Source organism: Lissotriton helveticus, chromosome 7 (genome assembly GCF_964261635.1).
Source record: "Lissotriton helveticus chromosome 7, aLisHel1.1, whole genome shotgun sequence".
Taxonomy (NCBI): domain Eukaryota; kingdom Metazoa; phylum Chordata; class Amphibia; order Caudata; family Salamandridae; genus Lissotriton; species Lissotriton helveticus.
The window spans coordinates 1,546,873,575-1,546,897,313 of NC_136068.1; the positions used below are offsets into that span (position 1 = coordinate 1,546,873,575).

General features: G+C 45.1%; 1 protein-coding gene across 1 annotated transcript in view; it reads left to right on the forward strand.

The window, feature by feature from the left end:
- Positions 1–3,340: 3,340 nt before the first annotated feature.
- Positions 3,341–23,739, forward strand: part of TFPT (TCF3 fusion partner) — a 536,610-nt gene continuing 516,211 nt past the window's right edge. Inside the window, exon 1 of the mRNA XM_078655011.1 lies at positions 3,341–3,818. The gene's annotated coding sequence lies outside the window, so the exon portion shown is untranslated. The remainder of the gene's footprint in view (positions 3,819–23,739) is intronic.

Sequence of the window (23,739 nt, forward strand, 5' to 3'; positions counted from 1 at the left end):
GAAATACAAAATTAAGTATGAGTAGGAACCCATTACAATAATGTCAAGGGACTGTATCCCAAGCATAACAAAATACGCACCTACAAAATTTTTGTGGGGTCCATGTGAGGACAACTATTGTGGTGCTTTTAGAAACTAAAAAGGACTAATATCCTTAGCAAAACACAGAAAAACAAAATTTAATGAGATCTGTGTATAGACACTAGATGTGCACACTGATAATCTAAAGGGAGTATGACCCTATGCGAAATACAGACAACAAAATCTAGTGAGATCTCTGTGTATGAATAACTGACATGCACTATTGCAAATTCTAGCGAGGTCTGTGTGTGCAAATGGAACCTAAAGGGACATACAGGGACCCTTAGCAAACAAGAACAACTTGCCCTCTCAAAATGACATGTAAAACAATGTGCACTATGAAAGAACAATACAAGGACAAAGTGTAAGTACATGAGAGTGGGCAAAATAATGCATGGCAAGCATGTGAGTTACGTGAAAAGCATATAACAGAGCAAACAGTGAATGACATTTCCCACTGAATAATGCACTAAAATTAAGCGTTAAATATGGCATAACAATGTGGCATTTAGACTTGAAGCTCGCAGGTACAGAATTGCCTAAAAAAAAAAAACATTGGAAATGCAATAGGTCTCGCATTAGAAAAGTTGGAGCTATTGGTTTTGTAAATGACAATTTTTTTTAATGTGTTGGTCTTGGAAATAGCCAAATTATTAGCTTTGTCATTTACAATGCCAATACTTTAAACTTTTTCAAATGTGACACCTATAGCATTTGTAATGCAACATGTTTTGTATATATGTAACTAAATGCAAAAAAAACGAGAAACACGGCCCGCAAAAAAATTGGCGCGAAATGAAGACAAGGCACATGTAAGTGAGGGCAAGTTAGACCTTTCAGTGCGTCTAAACACTAAAACACACGATACTTTAGAGACCTAATGTGTTCTAAATTTGCAAGCAGCGATGTGTTTTGTTTCATGGTAACAGGCTTGAATCCTAGTGGGTCCACTTGACCATTATTCTTCATAGGTCGGACAAACATAGTGCATTGAGTTGGGTAATTGCAAACGTCTGTTATTTAATTTAACGCCAAGACACCCGAAGCTGAACATGCGGCTTACGTTAACTGGTGCTGGGCTTTGTAAGACACGTTATTATAAAACGGGAGTCCACTGAGTTTAGGAATGCTAGAATTGTGTGCTAAAGCTGTTGTATACCAATCTCAACAAAACGATTGCACGTGAATCTCCGATATATGAAATGCATCTAATTGGTCTGTTCACACTTGGGGCCATTGTGTCATGCTGCCCTCCCGATATACACAAAATCAGTGGCAGATCGGCAATTGACACACTGTGTGGAATGGAAGTGTGGAGAATAGGGGAGAGTGGGTAATGTAAAACAAAAACACCCATTAAAGCCAATTCTAAGCATGGGGGATGCAAGGAAGCTAATCTCTGTTTGCTGAACTGTGTTGTCACGGGGAGCGCTTGGAGGGAGGATCAGAAGGCAGGATAGAGGGAACTGATTGGGTTTAGACTGAGGCAAAAAAGCGGCAGGGGGAGCGGTGGGCAGTAATTTAGGCAGCTAAAGAAGAGATAGCGAGGGGTCTGGTTAAAGGGTGAATGGGGGGGGCGAGGCCATCTAAATGAAGGAATTTTTTCCAGATAAGGAGAACAGGGTGGGTGATGACTATAATCCAGTAGGCGGTCCCTCACATCGGATCTGTGCGTTACGGGGTTGGCACCATTCCGACCATACACAGACTAATTTAATGTTACAAACATAAGGAGAATACAGTTTAAGAAATGCACATAGCAGCCAAGGTTTTGGTTTGCTAAGTGTGACATTTTCAGTGGGGTGAGTGACGTGTTAGCCGCTGTGAGTGCCGCTGTCCGGCGGCAGGGGTTGGGTAGTGGGTAGTGGGTAGTGAAGTGGGTTTGTGAAGCGCTCTGACACCTTCGGGTAAAGTCTGCGCTATATAAACAAGTTGTGAGGAGCCTGGAAATAATTAAAAAAGTTCTGTCGCACGGCCTGAAAGATGGGAGGGAGGTGATGCGGGAGAGACATATAGAGACAGCAAGACATAGAGAGAATGAGCGGCAGACACAAATAGAAAGAATATGAGAAAGGGTCAGAGAAAGATAAGGGGAAAGCAAGCAAGACAAATGGACAGCAACAGAAGGGAGAGAAGTGTGGATGGTGGTTTTGAAATGACTCTGCGCCACTCAGTTACACCGCTGCTCTACCAAGAGAACCAAAAACGTATGGGAGGCATCTGCATGCACCAGTTCCAACAAGGGAATCCTAGTAGCATTTTTCATACTTTAAAAATTGGAAAAAAATATTTATTAGATTTCCAAATTTTAACATAAGGAAATTCCCTAGTCTATGAGCAGAAAAACAATGCAGAAACAGCATTTTGCGACTCTTATGTAACAGGTTACTCATCGCAGTGTCAAACACCATTCAAAAGCTTACACTGCTAAAAATGCAAGAAAATTGAACAGCCTGCGAAGGATAATGCTAGAACTCTAATTACCAGGTGTAAATACTACGCGCGGTGGCATCCACAGCAGAAGCTGAAGCTGTGAAGTACACCAATTTATAGGAGGAGACAGTTTCCGCAAGGTCAGAGTGAGAAATCGTGAAGCTACAGCTTCAAGAGCAGAGAGAGAAGTGGAATCGTAAACGGCACTAGAGAACAGCACATTAAACAGACAGTCGAGCGCTTGCCCACATTCCTAGAGGACTTTCTGATAACATTTCAGGCCGTTGCACGATGGATGGTTGGATTTTAAGGACAGAGATTGCAATAAGTAACAAGAATAAACAGAAGGGAAAATAACGTGGTGGGGATAAAAAAAGCTCTTGGCAGATGGGGAGATTACCAGTGACGGAGGGCGAAGACCTTTGCAGCTGTGAGCGCATTCAATTAATGAAAAAAGAAAAGGAGACACGGCCGGCCCGGCCGTGAAACTGAAAGCACGGCCGACCGGCCGTGAAAAAGCCTTTGATGCAGCAGGGGGTAATTAGGGGAGGAGAATGGCTGGGCTGAGGCAGAGCGCAAAGCCTTTGATGCAGCAGGGGGCGGAGCCGGAAGAGCTGCTGGCGGCACCAAGCTGACGATTTGATGCTGTGCACGCGCATTTTAACTAATTGCGCTTGCGCATTGAGTTAAAAGTGCACATGCACTTCATCAAATCGCCAGTGTAGGTAAGCTCTGTTTAAGCCTCTATAGTCTCGCTCTGCTCAATGCGCATGCGCATTGACAGGCGAGACCTAAATAGGTCGATATAAATGTAACATAAAGAGCAGTAGGAATAAATCCTATTCAATTAAGAAACATGTCACTAGATGGCAGTACAGTGCTAAAGATCGAGGATTGAAAGCCAATTTGCCAAAACAACTTCTTTAAACAACTGTTACTCGTACACACCAAATCGAGGAAGAAAAAGAAACGAGTCACTGAGGGTTTGATTCCCATATTCCAGAACGGCATTTCCAAGAAGGACGAGGACAGTACCTTAAAAGGATTTATGACAGCACTGTCCGCTGTAACGCATTGACTTCCAACTGGAAAGAAAACAGAAGAGATTGCCAGAGGAAACATTCCAAATGACGTTGAGGCAGGCGACATTGTTGAAAACCACAGAAGAAATGACACGCAAAACGTCACAGGGCAGGATGGCTCTCCGCATAAATCTGCACCAAAACTCAGGAGAGCTGCAGTGACGATAAGACAAGACGTCACACACGAAGAGAGGGAGGCTTCGAAGGAAGAACAAGCATGAGGTAAGCATCCATGTGCTGTGAGCGTGTGCGCAGCTCGTGATTGTTTGAATATGACAGGCCAGTTAAACTGCCATTGCGCAAAGAGCTTCAAAGAAGGCTTACCCTCATGAAAATCCATAGACATGCCAAAATAATAAAAACTCAAAGCTTGTCATCGTTTTTCATTTGAGCCTTTCACCGGAGGTTCACTCTTCAATTTAAAATGTTCCCACATGTCAGAGTTTAAAAAAACGAACAGCAGACTCTGAAAAGCTTATACAGTTTCCATGCCTCCATAAATCAATATTACGAGCACCTCCGATGTTATCTTTCACAAAGTTTAAGCAGATGGCAAGAACTTCAATAAACAATCCGATAATAATATCGCTGGTAACTACTTTTAACATCTTTTGAGACCAATTTGAAGCTGCAGAGTATCGTAGCGCTTGTCAAAAGAAATCAATAAGCAGCAACTCAAAACATGTGTCAGCAATGGAGTTTTCTTTCTATCGTGACTTCTTAATTTCAGTCTTGCAAACTCTCTTGAAGAGCAGGATTCACTTAAGAAAATGCAAGAACATAGCCACTCATTCCTTGCATGTTTTGTAAACTATAGGCAGTTTCATTTCCACTCAGCTGCTCATTCCTTAGACACTTGCTGCGAGGTATTATCAAGAGCAAAGGCTTGTTGCTAGAAGGGCTACAGTCAGAGAATAGACTCACCAGACGCTTGAACAACTGGCAGACTGCTGTGGGCGACCGGTGGCAGGTCACTGGTGGGGTCATGATGCCAGTTGGGGTGCCTTGATTAAATTTCAGAAAATCTTGTGCCATTAACTTGCTTGTAGTCCTTGTAGAGGTGACAGAAGTAGGTTCTTTCAGTATCGTCGCCAAAATAATGTAGTAATTGAGTCCACGCTAGTAGGTAGTTCTCAAGTAGATTTATTGAGCAGTTAGATTAAGACCCCAATAGGAGACCCCACCAGGAGCTTCCATCTAGGTGCTCAGCCCATCCAACTGTCACTACCTAGGCAGAACACCAACATTCTGACAGCTGCTCCAATGAACATTCCATTGGTGGTAGAAAGGCATCACATTGAGAATAGCAGGATACTACATAAACCTAGACTGTAAAACAAAAGCCATGATTTTAGCTAACCGGGTACAAAAAAATATTGCTAAACTTATTCACATATCTCAAGCGGGCTTCCTTAAACATAGATTCTCTAGCAACACTGTGAGAAAGTGGCTCTATATGTACTGGACCAAAGTAAGGTGCAGTGTGTATAGAGGCCACCAACCCCAGAAGTATAACAGAGGTTAAAGTCAGGGCTGACCTTACTCTCAAAAGTGGTAGCTTGGTCAAGCAGTAAGGCAGTACCAGAGGACAGTGTAAAGCATTTGTTGTACACACTCAGACAGCAAAAGGTGTCACACACTCAAGGACTGAACTCCAGGCCAGTTGTTTTTATATCAAAAGATATAGTTGTTTTATTTTGTAGAACCAACAGGTATCAAATATATTTTTCTCAGTGATGAGTAATCTCAGGTTATTGCTTTGCAGAAAGGCAATGACTTTGTAAACACAATAGGTACAGGGGTTGCAATAGGCAACACAGTTCTACACACAATTGAGCATTGAGCTCAATGGGTTTTTCTACACAATTACTGTTGATTACTTTGAAGATTACTTTTGTAAGTCCAACACTGGATCCTAGATTTAGTCCTGGGGTCTAAGCTGGAAACAGTTTAGTAAAAACGTTTTGGTTATTGCAATGATTTTTAAGGAATAAAAAGGTATTTCAAAAGTTCACACACAATTTTTTCAGTGAAAATCACGCAATGTTATCCAATGGGAGAAAATTCAGGTTACAGGTAAAGTATGTTCTTGTTACTTTTGTAATCCAGTACTGGGCTCCTAGGTCCAGCACTGGGATCTCTACTTAAGACAGGTGAGTAATTACGTTTCAGTAGTATGTGCGAATTTTAAAGAATATTTCAAGTTTTCAAAAGTATACAGAAGAAATTTCATAGAAAAGCAGACAATGGATTCCTACGGAGAAAATACAGGTTAATGGTAAACCCGGTTTGGATTACTTTTGTGGTTCAATACTGGGCTACAAGGTACAGTACTGGCTTCTCTCCTGATTACAGGTGAGTACTTCGGAATTCGTTACTCGGCTGATTTTATAAGAATGTTTTAAGTTTTCAAAACTTCACACTTAGAAAAATGTTCGAGTCAAACCAGTCAATATTATCCAATGCCAGGGAAGTGAGTTACCGGTTTCCAGGTGAGTACTCGGCTGGTAAAGTTCTGGTTCTGGGCATAGACTCAGGGTCCCCCAGGGTCAGGTAGGTACAGTTGATTCACCCTCAGCCGCACAGGGGCAGCCGGGTGCAGAGGTAGTTAGGCCCAATGTTAGCCAATGAGGGGCAGGGGGTCTTCAGTTGGTGGCTGCTGGCTAGCGGGCCGCGCGGCAGTGGGAGCTGGGCTCCTGGTCACTTGCTTAGGGCAAATGGGGAAGTAGGATAGGGCAAAGGTTGCACTGCCAGAGGCACTCGGGCGGCTGGGTGCAGGGTGCTTTTGAGCCGTCGGGCGTTCAATGTTATTCAATGGAAAAGGTAAAAAGGGAACAAAGGCTGCAGACTCAGGGACGGTGATTCTTCAGATGCAACCACCACTTCGAGAGGTAAGTTGGGATCCTGGAGAAGAGGTAGGTACCCCAAAGGGAGGCACAGGAAGCCGCAGGGCGCAAGGTGCAGGGGTGTCTTAGGGTGTCAGGAAATCTTACCCTCGGCTGGTCATGGTTGGAGGGGTCCCTGGTTCTGAGGCTGCAGGCTTCATCTAGTTCGTCGAGGAGGGTCTTTGGGCACTGGAATTCGAGTCCCAGTCACTGGGGGGATGTCCTCGTGGTCTTGGATCCCTCGGGCACGGGCCGGGCTTGGCGGGTGCAGAGTGGGCAGGTCTTGGGCTTCCTGGCTGGCACCAGGGGTTGGTTGTTGTAGCAGAGCCTCTGCTTATGGGAGTTCCAGTCTTTAAGAGGGTCGAGGCAGGCAGGTCCTCCGGGTGTCCCAAGGTCGCTGTCCGCGGGAGTCGCCGGGATTAAGCAGGAGCAGGTTCCAGGATCGACAGGCCGGTGGTGCTGGGGCCAAGTCAGTGGGTGTCGTCCTGGTGTGAGCAGCTGCACGGCGGGTCTTCTTTTTCTTGAAATTCTTTCTTCTTTTCTTATCGGGATCTAAGGAAAGAAGGTTCAGGGAGCCCCTAAATACTGAATTTAGGGGTGTTACAGGTAGGACAAGGGCAGGGACCAATAAGTCCCTGTCCTGGGGTGGGTACATCCCCTAGCCTGCTCCTCTCTGGTGGGAGGGGGGCAGGAACCTAGCTGTGATTGGGAAGGGCTCCCCATCTTCAAGATGGCCAGAGCCCGGGGTCGTGCTTCACCTCGCCTCCCCCACCTGAGGGGTTGGTTTGGCACAGGCTGGCACACCCCCCTTCCTGACGTAGGGTTTCCCGCCAGTCTTCCCACCAGAGTGGGGGTCAGAACTGGTGGGGACCAGTTGCTGGGTACAGCAAATGGTCTGGAGAAGCTCAGAGGCAGCATGCCTTTGAAGCTTCCTCCTGCCCATCCTGGGGGAGGAGACCTAGCACCCCACCCAGGATGTGCATTGTTGCAGGCCCAGGAGAGCGAGGGGCTCTCCACCCAGGGGTCCAGCAACATGTCTGCTGTGTGGCAGCCTGGGCAGCAACTCAGTCCAGACATGGATTGTAGGTTAAGTTTCAGAGGGCATCTCTAAGATGTCCTCTGGTGCATTTTACATTACACCTCACACTGGCATCAGTGCGGGTTTAATGTGCTGAGCAGTTTGATACCAAACTTCTCAGTCTTCGGTGGAGCCATCATGGTGCTGTGGAGTTCGTGATGACGACCTCCCAGCACCATATACTCTTAAATGGCAGCACTGCACTTACAGTGCCCAGGAATGGCCCTGGGTACTGTAGGGGCACAGGGATCATGCACCTGTGCCCACACCACTGGCATGACGCTTAGCGCTTTTTAGCGCGCTGTTTTTTAAAACTTCCTTTCTAACTATTTCATTTGTATTTTGTTCCATTTATCCCCTGATTTTAATCGCTTATACCCAGGGCCCCTTACCTGCACTTTAAACGTGATTTCACCGCTTTTTTCGCGGGTCCGGTTCCGGGTCGTGGGGTGAGAACGGGCGCCATCTTAGAGTGGTCTGGATGCCGAGGAACAACTGGAGGGAGCGGTCTAGCGCTCCTCACGCCCTGAGGGAGATCTACTTAAGGCGAGCACTCGAGGGAAAGCCCTTGATGAAGACACTTTAGGCTACATGACGCTTAGCGCTTTTTAGCGCGCTGTTTTTTAAAACTTCCTTTCTAACTATTTCATTTGTATTTTGTTCCATTTATCCCCTGATTTTAATCGCTTATACCCAGGGCCCCTTACCTGCACTTTAAACGTGATTTCACCGCTTTTTTCGCGGGTCCGGTTCCGGGTGGTGGGGTGAGAACGGGCGCCATCTTAGAGTGGTCTGGACGCCGAGGAACAACTGGAGGGAGCGGTCTAGCGCTCCTCACGCCCTGAGGGAGATCTACTTAAGGTGAGCACTCGAGGGAAAGCCCTTGATGAAGACACTTAAGGCTACATGACGCTTAGCGCTTTTTAGCGCGCTGTTTTTTAAAACTTCCTTTCTAACTATTTCATTTGTATTTTGTTCCATTTATCCCCTGATTTTAATCGCTTATACCCAGGGCCCCTTACCTGCACTTTAAACGTGATTTCACCGCTTTTTTCGCGGGTCCGGTTCCGGGTGGTGGGGTGAGAACGGGCGCCATCTTAGAGTGGTCTGGACGCCGAGGAACAACTGGAGGGAGCGGTCTAGCGCTCCTCACGCCCTGAGGGAGATCTACTTAAGGTGAGCACTCGAGGGAAAGCCCTTGATGAAGACACTTAAGGCTACATGACGCTTAGCGCTTTTTAGCGCGCTGTTTTTTAAAACTTCCTTTCTAACTATTTCATTTGTATTTTGTTCCATTTATCCCCTTATTTTAATCGCTTATACCCCGGGCCCCTTACCTGCACTTTAAACGTGATTTCACCGCTTTTTTCGCGGGTCCGGTTCCGGGTGGTGGGGTGAGAACGGGCGCCATCTTAGAGTGGTCTGGACGCCGATGAACAACTGGAGGGAGCGGTCTAGCGCTCCTCACGCCCTGAGGTAGATCTACTTAAAGCTCCCACTTCCCGCGCAGCGGATTCACGCAGTGGGCGTGCCTTTCGCTGTGCCTGAGTCGTGCCAGAGTCCTGCCCGTCTGCGCCCGTCAGCGTCCCGGAGGCGGTCGGGGCGAGACGGCAGGACCTGGCTCGCTTTCTTTTCACTACTGCCACAGCAAGCATGCTCTCTTACTCCCCGGTGGATCTCCTCTCCTTACGGGGCCCTCGAGGCTCCTGTCACCACATCTTCCCCGGGAGGCGGGCTTTCAGGAAGGGATGTGCGGAGTGCGGTTGGCGTCCCCCAGCGACGCGGGATTTCTTGTCGCCTGCTCCTTTGTGGCACTACCACTGTCTCCTTCTCAACACCAGATCATTAAGCTGTCACTCCCTCAACATTTGGAATCTCCTGAAGGAAACGAATACATCTTGTTTATTCCTTACCGAGACCTGGTTGGGGGAAGGCTCTGCCCCGGACTTGGCTAATGCCTTACCTCCTAATTATAACATCTTTAGGAGTGACAGAGTGACTGGCCGAGGAGAAGGTGTGGCTCTGATTGTGGACAATCGCTTTCTCTGCACGACCTTTCCTGTAAATAATATTCAGGGCTGTGAATCCTTAGGTTTTACCCTTCACCTCTCCCCCTCTCAAGCCTGTTCCGGGATCCTTCTTTATAGAACACCTGGACCACTCGGATCCTTTTTTGATGATCTGCAAGCGGCACTGTCTGTGCCATGTCTTAGATCAGAGCAGTGTATTCTGCTTGGTGATCTTAACTTGCATATGGACAACAATCTAGACCCTGAGGTTCTAAAGCTTGTTGATATCACAGCTTCGTTGGGGCTGGCACCTTTTGTTCTGGGGCCGACTCACAATAAAGGTCACACTCTGGACCAGGTCTTTTCTACAAGACCAATAAATATATCTCCCCCTCAGCCTGTCCTGTGGTCTGATCATTTTTTAATTAAATTTGCGCTGCTCTCCACCGCCATATCTCGGACGAGACCTTCAATAAACATCGTGAGGACCTCGCGGCCTTTCCACCTGATTTCTGCCGACATGCTATCCGAAGCCCTTCTCAGTTCCCCTTGCCAATTTTCTGGCAATTTGGAGGAGGATCTTGCTCTCTTCCAAAACTGGTTTTTGGCCAGATTGGAGGTGCTGGCTCCCGAGAAGAGGACTAAATCTACTGAGAGACGTAGCTCCGCTCCCTGGTTTACTCCGCATCTAAAAGCTCTTCGTCAGGAGTGCAAGAAGGCGGAGAGGGCCTGGCGGCGAGGCTACGATCCAGCCGAGAAATTGCGCTATAGAGTGGCGACAAGATCATACTACAGGCAAATTTGGGTGGGGAAAAAGGAGTTTCTGGAGCGAAGAATAGATGAGGCCGACAATGCGAGTAGAGAGATTTTTAAAATTGTTAAGGATTTTACTTCCCCCTCCTTATACACTCCCTCTCACACGCACTCAGAAGCTTGGATTAAGCAACTTGCCGAGTTTTTTGTGGGTAAAATTAAATCCATCCAGGACTCCCTTCGTCCTGCTTGCTCGTTGTCGGCTGTCAGCTGTCGGTCGTCCTTCCCTCTTTTGGACGGCGATGGACCTTCTATGTCTGAATTTCCTCCTATGACCCTTACCAATTCTTTGGATCTTTTGTCCGGTTTGAAATCGGGCTCGCCGTTGGACCCTTGTCCGGCGAAGTGTCTGGGGAGAGTGGCGTCAGCTGTTAACATCTTGCTGAACCCACTTCTTAACTCTTCTCTGTCCACTGGGGTGGTCCCTCAGCCATGGAAACGTGCTTTGATCCTACCATTGATCAAAAAACCAAACCTTGACCCTCTCACTCATGCCAACTACAGGCCGATCTCTCTCCTCCCGGCACCGGCTAAAGTAACCGAGAAGCATGTACATCGGTCGGTCTCCAATTTCATCGAGGAGAACGACCTTCTTCACATGTCTCAATCTGGTTTCCGTGCGAATTTTAGCACGGAGACTGCTCTTCTCGAGATTACCGACGCCATTAGGGAGGTTTTAGACTCCGGTGATAAGGCCGTGTTGGTCATGCTTGATCTGTCTGCGGCTTTTGACACCGTCCCCCATGAAGGCCTCCTGACAAGACTCTGGGAAATCGGCCTACGGGGGACGGTGTTGAGTTGGTTTAAATCATTTCTGACCGGCCGCCGGCAAATGATCTGGGCGCCTCCTTTTTCCGCTGATATGCCGCCGCTAGAGGTGGGGGTACCTCAGGGTTCCATTCTTAGCCCCATGCTGTTTAACATCTTCTTGGCCCCTCTGGCGGCGGTTGCGGAATCTTTCGGCGCCCAGATCATATCCTATGCTGACGATACCCAGCTTCTGTTCACATGTGACAGAGGCGGGATTTTCGATGGCATACGGATTAGGGACTGTCTCGAGGCTGTTTTCGAGTGGTTCCGTTGTCAGGGTCTTAAATGCAACTCCGACAAATCGGAGTTGCTTTTCTTTGGCTGCACTCCTGATTCCAACTGGAAGGCCTGGTGGCCACAGGATATGTTTCCCCAGGACACTACCTCTGTGAAGGCTAAGAACCTAGGAATTCTGATCGATTGTGACCTATCCTTTCGGCCCCATGTCATCGGGCTCTCTGGGAAATGCTTCGGCATTCTCAGGATGCTTAGGAAATTTCTTCCTTTGCTCTCACTTCACCACAAAAGAACCATCGTGCAGGCGTTAATAGGGTCGCGTTTAGACTATGCGAACGCCCTCTATCTTGGTCTACCCAAATATCTTTTGACCCGCCTGCAAGTGGTGCAGAATTCTGCGGCTCGAGCTATTTTCGGACTCTCGAGACGGGCCAACGCTGCTGAGCTACTAAAAGCTTTGCATTGGCTGCCCATCTCGAAGAGGATCCTTTTTAAAAGCCTCACTTTGGTTTTTAAAGCCCTTCATGGTATTGGTCCCAAGTACATCGGGAAACGTTTTTCCTTTTACTTGCCTAGCAGGGCTTTACGTTCTGCTTCATTGGCTAAAGTGGCTGTGCCTATCATTAAGCGCTCCAGAACTGGAGGCCGGGCCTTTCGTTACCTGGCCTCGCGGGGCTGGAATGAGCTCCCTTTGGCCTTAAGAAGGGCAAGTAATCTTCTTGTTTTCAGGAAGGAATTAAAGACTTGGCTCTTTTCTGTATAGGGTTTCTTTCTGGCTTCTTTTTTTCTTCCAGCTTTTAGTTGTTATGTGTGTTACTCTGCATAAGTCCTCTTCGCCAAAGCGCCGGGATGCTCCTTTGGAGTAGCCGTGCGCTATAGAAGAAATAAATAACATAACATAACATTGGGCACCCAGCTAGAGGGGTGACTGATGTATGCCAGGGCAGTGGGGCTTGCGGGCATGGCACACAGGGATGTGTGCCATGTCGACTCTCTGTTTCGTTCTGTACTTAGACACTCAGCCTGCAAAGGCAGTGTGTGGGTGTCAGGGTACAGGGCCCCAAAGGGTGGCACAGTAAGTGCTGCAGCCCTTAGGGGTCTTCTCTGGTCACCATGCCCTGAGTATCTAGGATACCATTTACTAGGGGCTGATAGGTGGCCAGGGATGCCAATTGGGTTTTGTTTCAACACAGCTTTAGGGAAGGAACACAGGCCCTGGGTAACTGGTTGGCAGGAGCCCAGGGTACACTCAGTCAAAGCACATCAGCAGTTCAGCAAAAGGTGGGGGCATACCAATGCAAGAAAGATGGCACTTTCTCACAGAAACCACCAGGATTTTCTGCCACGCAATTGGAAAAAGCAAAACTTCTCAACTCACCAACAGTTGCCTTCACTCGCGACGAAGAAAAAGCGTTTGATAAAGTAGGCTGGGTATTTCTGCGCATGACACTTAGAAAATGTTATCTTGGAGATACCTTAATATGTAAGACCATGGCGCTATACCACAACCCAAAGGCTAAAGTTAGAGTGGGGGGAGCTATTTCTTCCTCACTCTCATTCAAACAAGGGACAAGACAAGGATGCCCTCTGTCCCCGTCACTTTTCTCATTTGAGAGAGATCAAGGACATAACTGGTATAGACTTTGGTAACACAATCTTCAAATTAGCAGCTTACGCAGATGATGTCCTGGTTGTCTCAAAGGACGCAGACATGGACTTATGAAATCGATACAAGAATTTGCTGAAGTCTCAGGCTACACTCCTAATGACAAGACAGAAGTTGAGTTACTTAATAACTGTGGTGGAAAAGGAGGAATAGATGACACTGGAATGACGTGGCAGACAGGTACCATTAAATACTTACGTCTGGAATTCACTAATGACCTTATCACTACACCGGAAGTGAATGAAATTATTATATACAAAAGAAATTTTAAAAAATCACTGATCTACTAAATGAATGGTCACCTATTTTCTTTAACATGGTGGGATAGAATTGAAACAATTAAAATGATGATCATGAGAATTATCAACTACCTCATTAGTATGTTACCTATGATACTATGAGAGGACTTTCTTTTGAAAATTGATAAGGCCCTAAATCATTTTTTATGGCAAAGGAAGAAACCAAGAAACTCTTTAGGGAAACTCAGACTGACCAAACATAAAGGCAGAGTAGGCCTACCAAATGTTAAATACTACCAGACAGCCTACTTATGTAAACAAGGGGCAGCATGGTTTATGGAGAAGCCAGACTACCGACCTCCATGGCTGAATGTAGAAAAAAACCTTAAAGAAATTCCCCCGCCCTGCTCTCATGACAATGCACAAGTGATATAGTTAACTCCTTACATTTACATTTACATTTACAGCACTGAGCCAGAGCCTTGCACATGCTCAGAAAGACCTGTAACTGTCAATACCCCTGTTCTAGTATGTAAATGTTAGGCTATTCTTACTGATGTAAGCAGTTTAGTCTCTCCTCCCACTCTGTTGACTAAGTGATTCTTATATGTATTTGTGTGTACACTTGTACTGCCTCTTTTTGATCTTCCTGCATACTCAGCGATAAATGGGGTATATAAGACCTGTGATCTTTGTACTCTTTAGACTGCCTCCTACAGTGGCCTGAGGTTACAGTCGTATTAACACAGTCTCCCTCATGTGAGGTTAATAAATGTATTATTTTGATATTACAGCTTCCGTGCCAATCTCTTCTTTGTTGGTTTAAGGACCAGGTGCATCAGTGAACCCCTTAAAAGGTTTTTTACTTCTACAAATTGGCGCCCGACGTGGGACTCATCGGAGAAGCGGCTATTCAAGGGAGTGGTCTTGACGGAAGACAGGAATCTACTGAGGAGGACAGGACAGGAATCTACTGAGGAGGTACCCTGCACACGGAGATTCTTAGGCTTTGCAGACCCATGTGTTTCTGGTTTTTCCGATCTGACCCACCCACCCTCAAGAGTTTGCCGCTCCCGACTGAGAACTTCTTTGACGTGAGTATTTTAAAAACGACCGTTAGGTCACTCAGAACTTGGCAGTTGGAGGCTGGAGACTTTGGTTTGGTAGGGTTGCTGTAGCAACACCTTTTGGAATGACTTGGCCAATGTTGTGTTTGATTGTTTGCTGCAGCAAATGAGGGCAGGTAATGAGGAGATTCTTCTCTAAATTTTGTAAATTAGAACGGCACACATTGTGTTAAGTGTCACTTGGTGAATTATATTGTATGCCTGTTTCTAGCACACTTCGTAGAAAGTGTTGCTGTCTTGGAGGTACCAATATGAATTTTGAAAGTACTCAGCTGATTCCCCTACCTAAATAGGTTTAATTATAGGAAAAAAGGTATTTCTTCCACGGTGACTAGTACACCATGGAACAAGATATATATATATACACAAAGGATCCGGATATGTGCACTTAGTAACATTCATAAGTGGTGATATGCAGGGCGCTTTCGAGTGTTCTGCCAGCCAAACTAGTAATTTGGTGTATTTTTGAAAAAGGTCTGAGACTTGAACCTGTTTTTTTAATATGGCAGTCTTTTGGCTGTCTATTTCTCTTGATGTAATCTCTGGACTTTTTCTTTAGAGCTATTTTTGTAAATATGACTTACAATTGGTATTTACAAATGGTTTGGTTTGAGTACAGTCTGTGGGCTGTCTCTTGTTTTTGTCCTAAGTGTTGATTTGTGGGTTAATTGTTTTTTGTTGTTGCATGTTGTTGTGGACTGACATGCTTGAAAGTACTTGTTTCAGTAAGTAGACTGTTTTTGTGTAAGAATGGCTAGCCTTAAGTGCCCTGTGTTGTGTGTTATGAGTGTATGACCCCCTTCTTGAAAATGTCTGGAATGAGTTTAATTTGGTTTGTTGTTGTCATTCTGTTATACAAATGTCATTGAAAGAATTACATTTTAAAACTCAAGGAATGAATTATGTAACATATGCTAAATAACTGCACGCTACCATTAGAAGTAAAACAGTAGCAAACTATAGATGTGTGCAAATTGACACAGTGATAAAGATAAATTAGAATCAACACTCAAATGATAAAATAGGCCTCATAGAAAGAAAAAAAACTAAATTGTGTGCTTTGCATAACTAGGACTCCATTACAGTATTATATATTAATATTAAAAGGCAGTCACATCATCTGAGTGAATTGGTTGTTGCTGAAATAAACACAACATTAAAAGACAATAGATTTGTGCTGGCTTGCAATGCCTGAGTTTTAAATACACTGAACTGTGCTCACATTTCAGCACCAGAAAGAGAGCCTTTCTTTTTGCAGCTGTTCAAAGCTGTCTGCTCGGATGCTCTAATTCTTCATGAGTTTTGGTTATGTCTTAGGTATTGTCTGCCACTAGAGGGAGCTCGAGAGCTGCGAACGCCAGAACGCCACTGCCTCGAGGAAGACACAGCTGCCGCCGCTGAGCTGAGCTGAACCGAGCGGTAACAGAGTGGTAACAGAGCAGATTGTCAGCTGCCCAGTCTTGCCCAGTCCGCCGAGTCCCTGCCCGGTCCCTGCTCGGTCCATTGGTCATCGTTGGTCATCGGCTGTCGGCAATCGGTTCGCAGCCAGTGCTGCTTGTGCTACCTGTGCTGCCGGAGGGCAAAGGCCACTGACGGGGGCTGTTGGACTGTCGGACTGTCGGGTCCCTTTGTGCAGCGGCAGCCTTGGTCATGAAGAGGTGAGCAGAGGTCGAGGTGCAGCTGAAAGGGAGAGGCCGCTGCGGGCGGGCGGGCGCCGAGCAAGGCTGAGTGGAAACAGCAGTGCCAGAGCCTCGCCTCGCCTCTCCTCTCCCCTCCTCTCCGCTTCTGGTCTGGTCTGGTCTGGTCTGCTTCTGGACTCTGGACTTCTGGACTTCTGGTCTTCTGGTCTTTCTACAAAACTATCAGTCCATAATTTCTGAGGAGCAGCAGAAACTGCCTCTGCAGCAATAAGGACAATTAGCCACACGCCACACATGAGAGAAGCAGCAATTGCAGCAACTACAGGTGAGTGTGAGCGCTGACCGCATAACACTAACCAGGTGTCAAGCGCTGCGATAACAACACCACCGTAGTTTTGTCTTACAACACCTGGCCCCCCACCTGGCCCCCACCTGCTCCACAGCTGATGACCGGCGAAAACTCAGGGGCAAATTCTCTTGAGAGCAGCGTCAGTATGTTCAGGGGAGCGTTCCATCAGTTATAGTCCTCCCAGTCCTCCCAGTCCTAGTGCAGTTGTGCAGTTGTTTTCATCTTCTGTAATTCTTGGCTGCGCTGCATTACTCCAACGAGCTCTGAGAGAGGAGGCACGGACGGAGCACAGAGAGCACGAACGCCAAATACAAACTGAAATGAAATGAAATGAAAAATTGCATTTGTATAGCGCATAACTGCCCTAGGGCCTCGCAGCGCTATCAAACACCAGGCGGGGCTGGCTCACCGCCAGAAACTGCCAGATACCGCGGCACAAACCAGGCTTAAAGCCGTGCTGCGTCTACAAGTTATTATGCGATCTGGCAAAGTGAGAAGGGCCCCAGGAGATAAAACCAACGTCCCAAAGGGGCCTGCAAAGCGAAGGAGGATTGATAAATCTAATGATAACAAGGCAAACAACCCTCCGAGAAATCCACTAATTTCGCCAATCGCATCCTTATTTGAAAAATCTCCATCAAGAAAAGATACAGCAATGAGTTTGCGATTTCAATTTTTAAAGGATCCAGGATCAGTACTGTTTTCATCAACAGGGGACGTTGAAGGACTAACGTCCCCCTTAGCCCCTGTTAAAATATTAGCAGCGGAAGTTCAAAACGAGGTGGATGCAAGAGATGCAAGAGATGCACCCCCAGCAGAGAAATCACACCTCCATTACAGCGACACATTACCATCCATAAAAGGCCCGGATCAACAAGTCAACACAGCCAGTAAAATAATCTCTCCTGATGCTAACAAATTAGTTACCACATCAGCAATGGTCCACTCAGCCACAGGAAATCTCAACATTACTACTATACAACCAACACCACTCTCAAAAGCAGTGGATTCAAAAGCAAGCCAGGATCATATACAAGTTATGTACTCGAGCCTTGACGAGCTCTCTCACCAATGGCCTGACCTTAGCCAGATAGATTGCCACAGCAAAGAGAAAGATCGTTCGGCCAATATAAAGCATCTTCAGGCGGAGGAAGATACTCCAGCTGAAATTAAAAGCAGCGAACCGGATCCGCAATTTCCCAGCCTGAGAAACAGCGAAAATCACGCGTCTATATCAAATGAGAGAAATGTTAATCTGGCAAACACAGATACCAACAAACAGCTCAAACAAAGACAATGGACCTTTGGCCCTTGCCGCGCCTCTACTACAAGCACTTCAAACATCAACAACAGCATTAATAATGCAATCCGATAAGCTGGATATTCAAATAGATTTAATGAACGTAATAGCTTCCTATATAGCTGGTATTAATACAAAATTAGATAACCTAAATAATCTGATTATTAGAGCACAAGCTAATGCCTTCCAACTTGAATCGTCATGTACCTGTGGTCCAGTACTTGATAAGTTGAGTATATTACCTACAGTCTTAGATCAGATTCTTACGTTAAACAAGCGTTTCATCTATCCAGCGAAAGAGCTTGACCAGTCTGGCAATGGTAACACTCAGAGCTATGAACCTAAAGATGACAACCTCTCATTAGAGAACGCCAGTACAGAAGAACCCCCCAAGCTCGGAAAAATCTCAATCAACAAAGAAGCCCATAAAGTAATTAAAACTGATGTAGTTCCTACAAAGCCAACAATGACAAAGCGACAAAAGAAAAAAGAACGGAAAGCAAGGAACAAAAAAAGTGAAGTTGGTTTTCAGTCAAGCCTCAACATATATCCCATTTTTGTAAACTCTAATACAAAGGCACTAGAACAGGACAGCACTATGGAATCTTGCACAGACGAAAGGGCCAATGCTGACGCGTCCACCAATACATCACGGACGACGGATAAGGCTCTCAAAGGCCAACAGCCAGCCGATAGCCTGACTAGCTCGAAACAAAAGATTGTCAAACTCCATAATATACCGCAAACAACAAACAATGGGCCAACCACAGGAAGCGAAAATACCTCTGAAAAATCATCTTACTGCGGAAAAGACATAGAATCCCATATAGATCAGAACCCTTTCCCTCATCAAGAAATCAATAAAGAAATTACTACATCGCGAGTCACCACTTCAGTTTGGTCGCATAACAACAAGTACAGTCACCAACTAGCTCCAGGACCAAAAGCAAACCTCAATTTTCTTAATCTGCAAGACGCAAACCTCCCAGCTGGAGACAATAGGGTAGTAAATGATGATATCATTCAAGTACAAACAGCTGCCCGAACAGAACCGGAGGAAAAGGGTCTTACCACTTCTACTTTTCAGGCTTCGTCTGAAACCGGAACACATAATTTAGAAGTAAAAGTTTGCCAGGATTCTCAAAGATTGATACTCGAAACCCCGGTAGCCTTAAATCAAGGCAAACTAAGTATAAGTACAACAAACAAGGACAATAAACATATAAATGGAGAAATGAGTAAGAACACAAGGAAAGATCCAAACGAGCCTGCAGATGTTTACTGTCAACTAATTTTTACTCCCGAATATAAGACACAGGGCAGGCATGATACACTAAATAGGAGTAACATCTTGAAACTCATGGCAGAAATTAAAGAACTAAGTAACATAAAATCCACAGACCTGGAACTGGTACAATTTCAGAGAGAGTCAAAAGATATAAGTAACGAACAAACATTGACCACTTGGAAAACCCCAGGGATTGTCCAATTAATATTAGGGTGCTCAGACCGGTTTCTATCATGGGGCATACAACTATCACAACCCACTGCCCCGCGTTATTCGCTGCCACTAAAAAAAGAAAATCGTACACGGTTTACCAGGAAATTTACAGACCTTGCAATCCAGAAACCAGTCTATTCAATATTACACAACGCCCAAGGTAGAAGCAACCTAATGTTTACTCAGGGAGTAACAGAAGAGGAAAAAGTCGAGAAATTTCAACACTCAATGGATCCTTGGAAGTGGCTGCCCAGTATGCTAAACGACAAGCGGAGGTATTGACCAAATAAAGAAACGCTGAATCAACAAGCACATGGGGGAATACACGTAATATCATGGAATATCGCCGGAGCAAAAAGACTGTTGGAGGAAGGACAAGCATTAGATGAGTGGGCAAACTGCGATATCATCGCTTTACAAGAAACCTGGTTGCAAGAAGATATCGCATTGGTAGGTTTCATCCATTACACTGTAGCTGCTGAAAAATCCAAAACCCATGGAAGAGCCATTGGAGGCTTAGCAGTTTACGTGTCAACCGCCTTAAATATCAATTCTGAGCAGCTTCATTCTTCGGACCCAAGCATTCAAATAATTAAATTATCAGGTCAAAAGGCAACCGACAACAAGACAACAATCCTGATTAATTATTACACTCAACCGAACTCAAAAGTCAAAAAGAAAAAAAATGTAGAGCTGTGCAACGCAATAACGGGACTTCGCTCCACTGAGCCCTCGTGGAATATAATATTAACTGGCGATTTCAATTCGAATTTGATATACTCCACTGAGGAAGACGAAATACTATCTGCAGACAACATGTACTGGAGCGTTCCACAGCAATCATGCAGCGTGTCGAGACCTCGTAAGGATCTGCTCGGCTTACACCTTGTGACAGAACTAGAGTATCTAGGTATGCGCGTTTTGAATGGCAGGACCAACGAAGATCGTCCTCCGAAAAAAACTTACTACAGTCCACATTCTCATTCAACGTTGGATTACACAGTTGTAAGCCTACCATTAATTCGTTTAGTAGAATCCTTCTATATTGAATACACGCCCTTGAGTGACCATGCGATGCAGCACATTAAATTTAACCTCCGTACGGAAAGATTCCAACCATCATATATACTGGAGGGCCACCTAAGCACAATTAACCAAAAGCGCATTAATTGGTCGGAAGCAAACAAAACGGTCTGGTTTTCAACAATAAAGGCCACAATGAAAGATGTGGGTGACGAGCCAAAGAATAATATCCAGGCATGGAATCTTTTTCTGGATAAATTGATGACAAAAATGAAATTACCGGGTAAACAGGCCAAAACAGTAAGGCTCAACAATAAACTACCGAAAACACTACTAGAACTAAAGAGGACCTTGCGAAGAACTCAAAAGAAGCTACAGATCCAGGATAAAGATGCGCAGCAGTGGGACACTTTTTACGCGCAAAGGCGACTATATAAAAAGATGGTCTGGGAACACAAAAGGAAGGCTAACAACAATTTCTGGACTAATTTGCTGTTTAGCTCAAAGCTTTCGAATTCGAACAAATTCTGGAAAATTGTAAACAAATTAACAAGACCGCGCAATGTATTGACCTCAAATGTCCAGGAATCCGATTGGGTCACCTTTCTCTCCTCCAAGTGTAAAGCTCACCGAGCAATAGCCATCGGGAATACAGAGCTATCATCGTATCAACAAATGAGGACACTGGAAGAAGCCTACACCAGTCAATCACCAATTACTAGCCAGCCTAAATACCCAACTTCTGTCGTATTATACGGAAAAAAATCAGTTGAGGAGATAATGAAAATAATCAAGAGGGGCAAAAGTAACGGGGCCCCTGGGCCAAACGGCATACCGCAAGCTGCTTTTAAACATGCACCGGAATACTGGAGCCCATTGCTTGAGAAACTTTTTGCAGACATTCAAACATACAACCTAGTGCCTGAGAGCTGGCACGGTTCCATCACAATGCCAATATATAAGGGCGGGGAGAGATCAAACCCTGCTAACTACAGATTAATCGCCCTGCAGGACGTGGAAGCCAAATACTTTGCATCGCTATTATTAGTTGATCTGGTAAAGTGGTCAGGAGAGAGGGACTTGATCCCACTTAACCAAACAGGATTCAGAGAAGGGATCGGAACTATAACAAATATTTTATCCATCTCCATGATCGCGGAAAAATGTAAGCGCATCAACCAGGATCTGAATTTGTGCTTCATTGACCTCCAAGCAGCCTTCGATAGTGTGGACAGGAACCTATTATGGGCGAAATTAAGAGCCTGGATGATTCCTGAAAACTTACTAAGGGGTCTGCTGCTATTTTACTCCGACACCTGGACGCAAGTAAGGCTAGGAGATGGGTCACGACTATCAAAAAAAGTACGTACAACATCTGGCTTAAAACAGGGATGCGTCCTGGCTCCGCATCTGTTTAATCTATTCATTTCGGACCTCTCAGCAATGCTAAACGGATGTAACGCCCACCCGCCAAAATTAGGCGACCTACAATTGACACATCTGGCTTACGCCGACGATATCGTCCTCATGAGTCAGACAAAGGTTGGCTTATCAGGACAGCTATCGGTTCTATCAGCTTTTCTGTCTGCAAATAATTTGGCTCTGAATTTCTCAAAATCTAAAACAATGCTAATTACCAATCGGCATATAACATCACACAATGTTTGGCTAGAAGGACAACAGCTGGAAAGGGTGACAAGTTACAAATACTTGGGATATTACATCGACGACAAGCTCACTTTAAAGGCCCAGAAAACTTATTTAACATATAGATCAAGAGCTTTAACATTTGCACTTAGTACTCTATCGAAAAAGCTGGAAGGTCCTTCCTTAAAACCTTTACTTACGGTGATTGCCAACAAGGCTCTTCCAACCCTAGCCTACGCTAGTGTAGCAATGAATGGCAAGGACTCCGTTCTCCTAAACAGTTTAATTACCAAAACTTACAAACAGGTACTACAACTGCCGAACTCTGCTTCACCAGCACAAATTCGCTTAGAGTTTGGACTAAAGAATGAAAGCTTGGGACGGCTTTACTCATGCCTAAAGGAGTGGTATCGGATCAAAAAGAAAGCCGCAGCTAACAATTTGAACGAATATCTATGGCAGGAATTAGAATCTCAAAAAAAATCAGAAGCAAACAAATATCTGACAAGTGCATTGGAGATAACATGCACCGCTAATCTTTGGGACAAAAACTTGCCATTTTCATCATTCAAACAGGCACTAAATAAGGCCGCAAAACTTCACTCTCTGATTATGGACAAAGGCATTTTCTCACATCGCTCACACTCTTGGACCTTGATCAATAGTTACAGATCCTTAACCCCAGCGGCTTATCTGGACGCAACATACTCTGTCTTTATCAAAAGAAAGCTGATGGCATTGAGGTTCGGCAAATTTCCAACATTGGCCGACGAGCCAGCCTGGAAACATACAGAATCCGTCTCTTGCGGCCTCTGTGGGCATGTAAAAGAAGATCTTATTCATATAATATGTATCTGCAAACCATTGACAACAGAGCGGAGGCGCTTTCTAAGGAACATATTCCTGGCAAGGAAACTACGAACTTGTAGGTCTGCAGTAATTGGCTGTCTGGACGCAACGTCACCACAAACTAATTGCAAGATCGTAAAGTTCTTGCAGATCTTTGAAAAACTTGTGAACGCAATGTAAAAACTAAGATTTTGTTTTATTTTTTTTACTAATTTTCAGTTATTCGTTTAATTACAAGTATTAGGTTTTAAAGAGATGACTAAACTCAATGATCAAAATTTTAATTTAAGCTGAGATGATAATGGAAATGTGTTGTATCTGACTTTATTCAATGATTACATTTTAAATATGCTTAAGACCGATAATGGGCACCTTGGGCACTTTAGATTGAGACAAAAGCGATCTCTCACTAAATACAGACATCCATTTTTGTTTGTAGAACATATAAAGGGACAGAATATTGGAATTGAAATCCTTTTACCTCGAGTCCTGAACGCACCAGATTCGAAGGTAACCATTGTTTTAAATACAACCCATCCTTATGAAGTTGTGCAAGCCGTCAGCCACATGTCATTTACTGATTACAGCTACGTTGCTCCCTTGCAGGTTGACAACCACGTTGTTTGATGACTATTTTTGATATAATGATTGAGTGACCAACAATCACTGGTCACATGAGGTATGTTGCACCCTCGTGTGCATTCATTGGGAAAAAGCTTTTTACACTATTTATGTAAGGCTCAGCCTCCTAAACTCGCTTCCCACTTTCTTTTCTTTAAACAGTATCGGCGGATACATTTCCATGCCCTGATGAGAATCCGATGATTTACACATTGGAATTCTAAACGCGTCGGCAAAAAGTCATTTTTGACAACAAGTCATTGATTTTGTCCAAATTGAGTTTTGGTTCCCATTCCTGCGCTCACTTAAAATGGTCTCTTGATGACTATATAGCGACAGGAATTTGGAT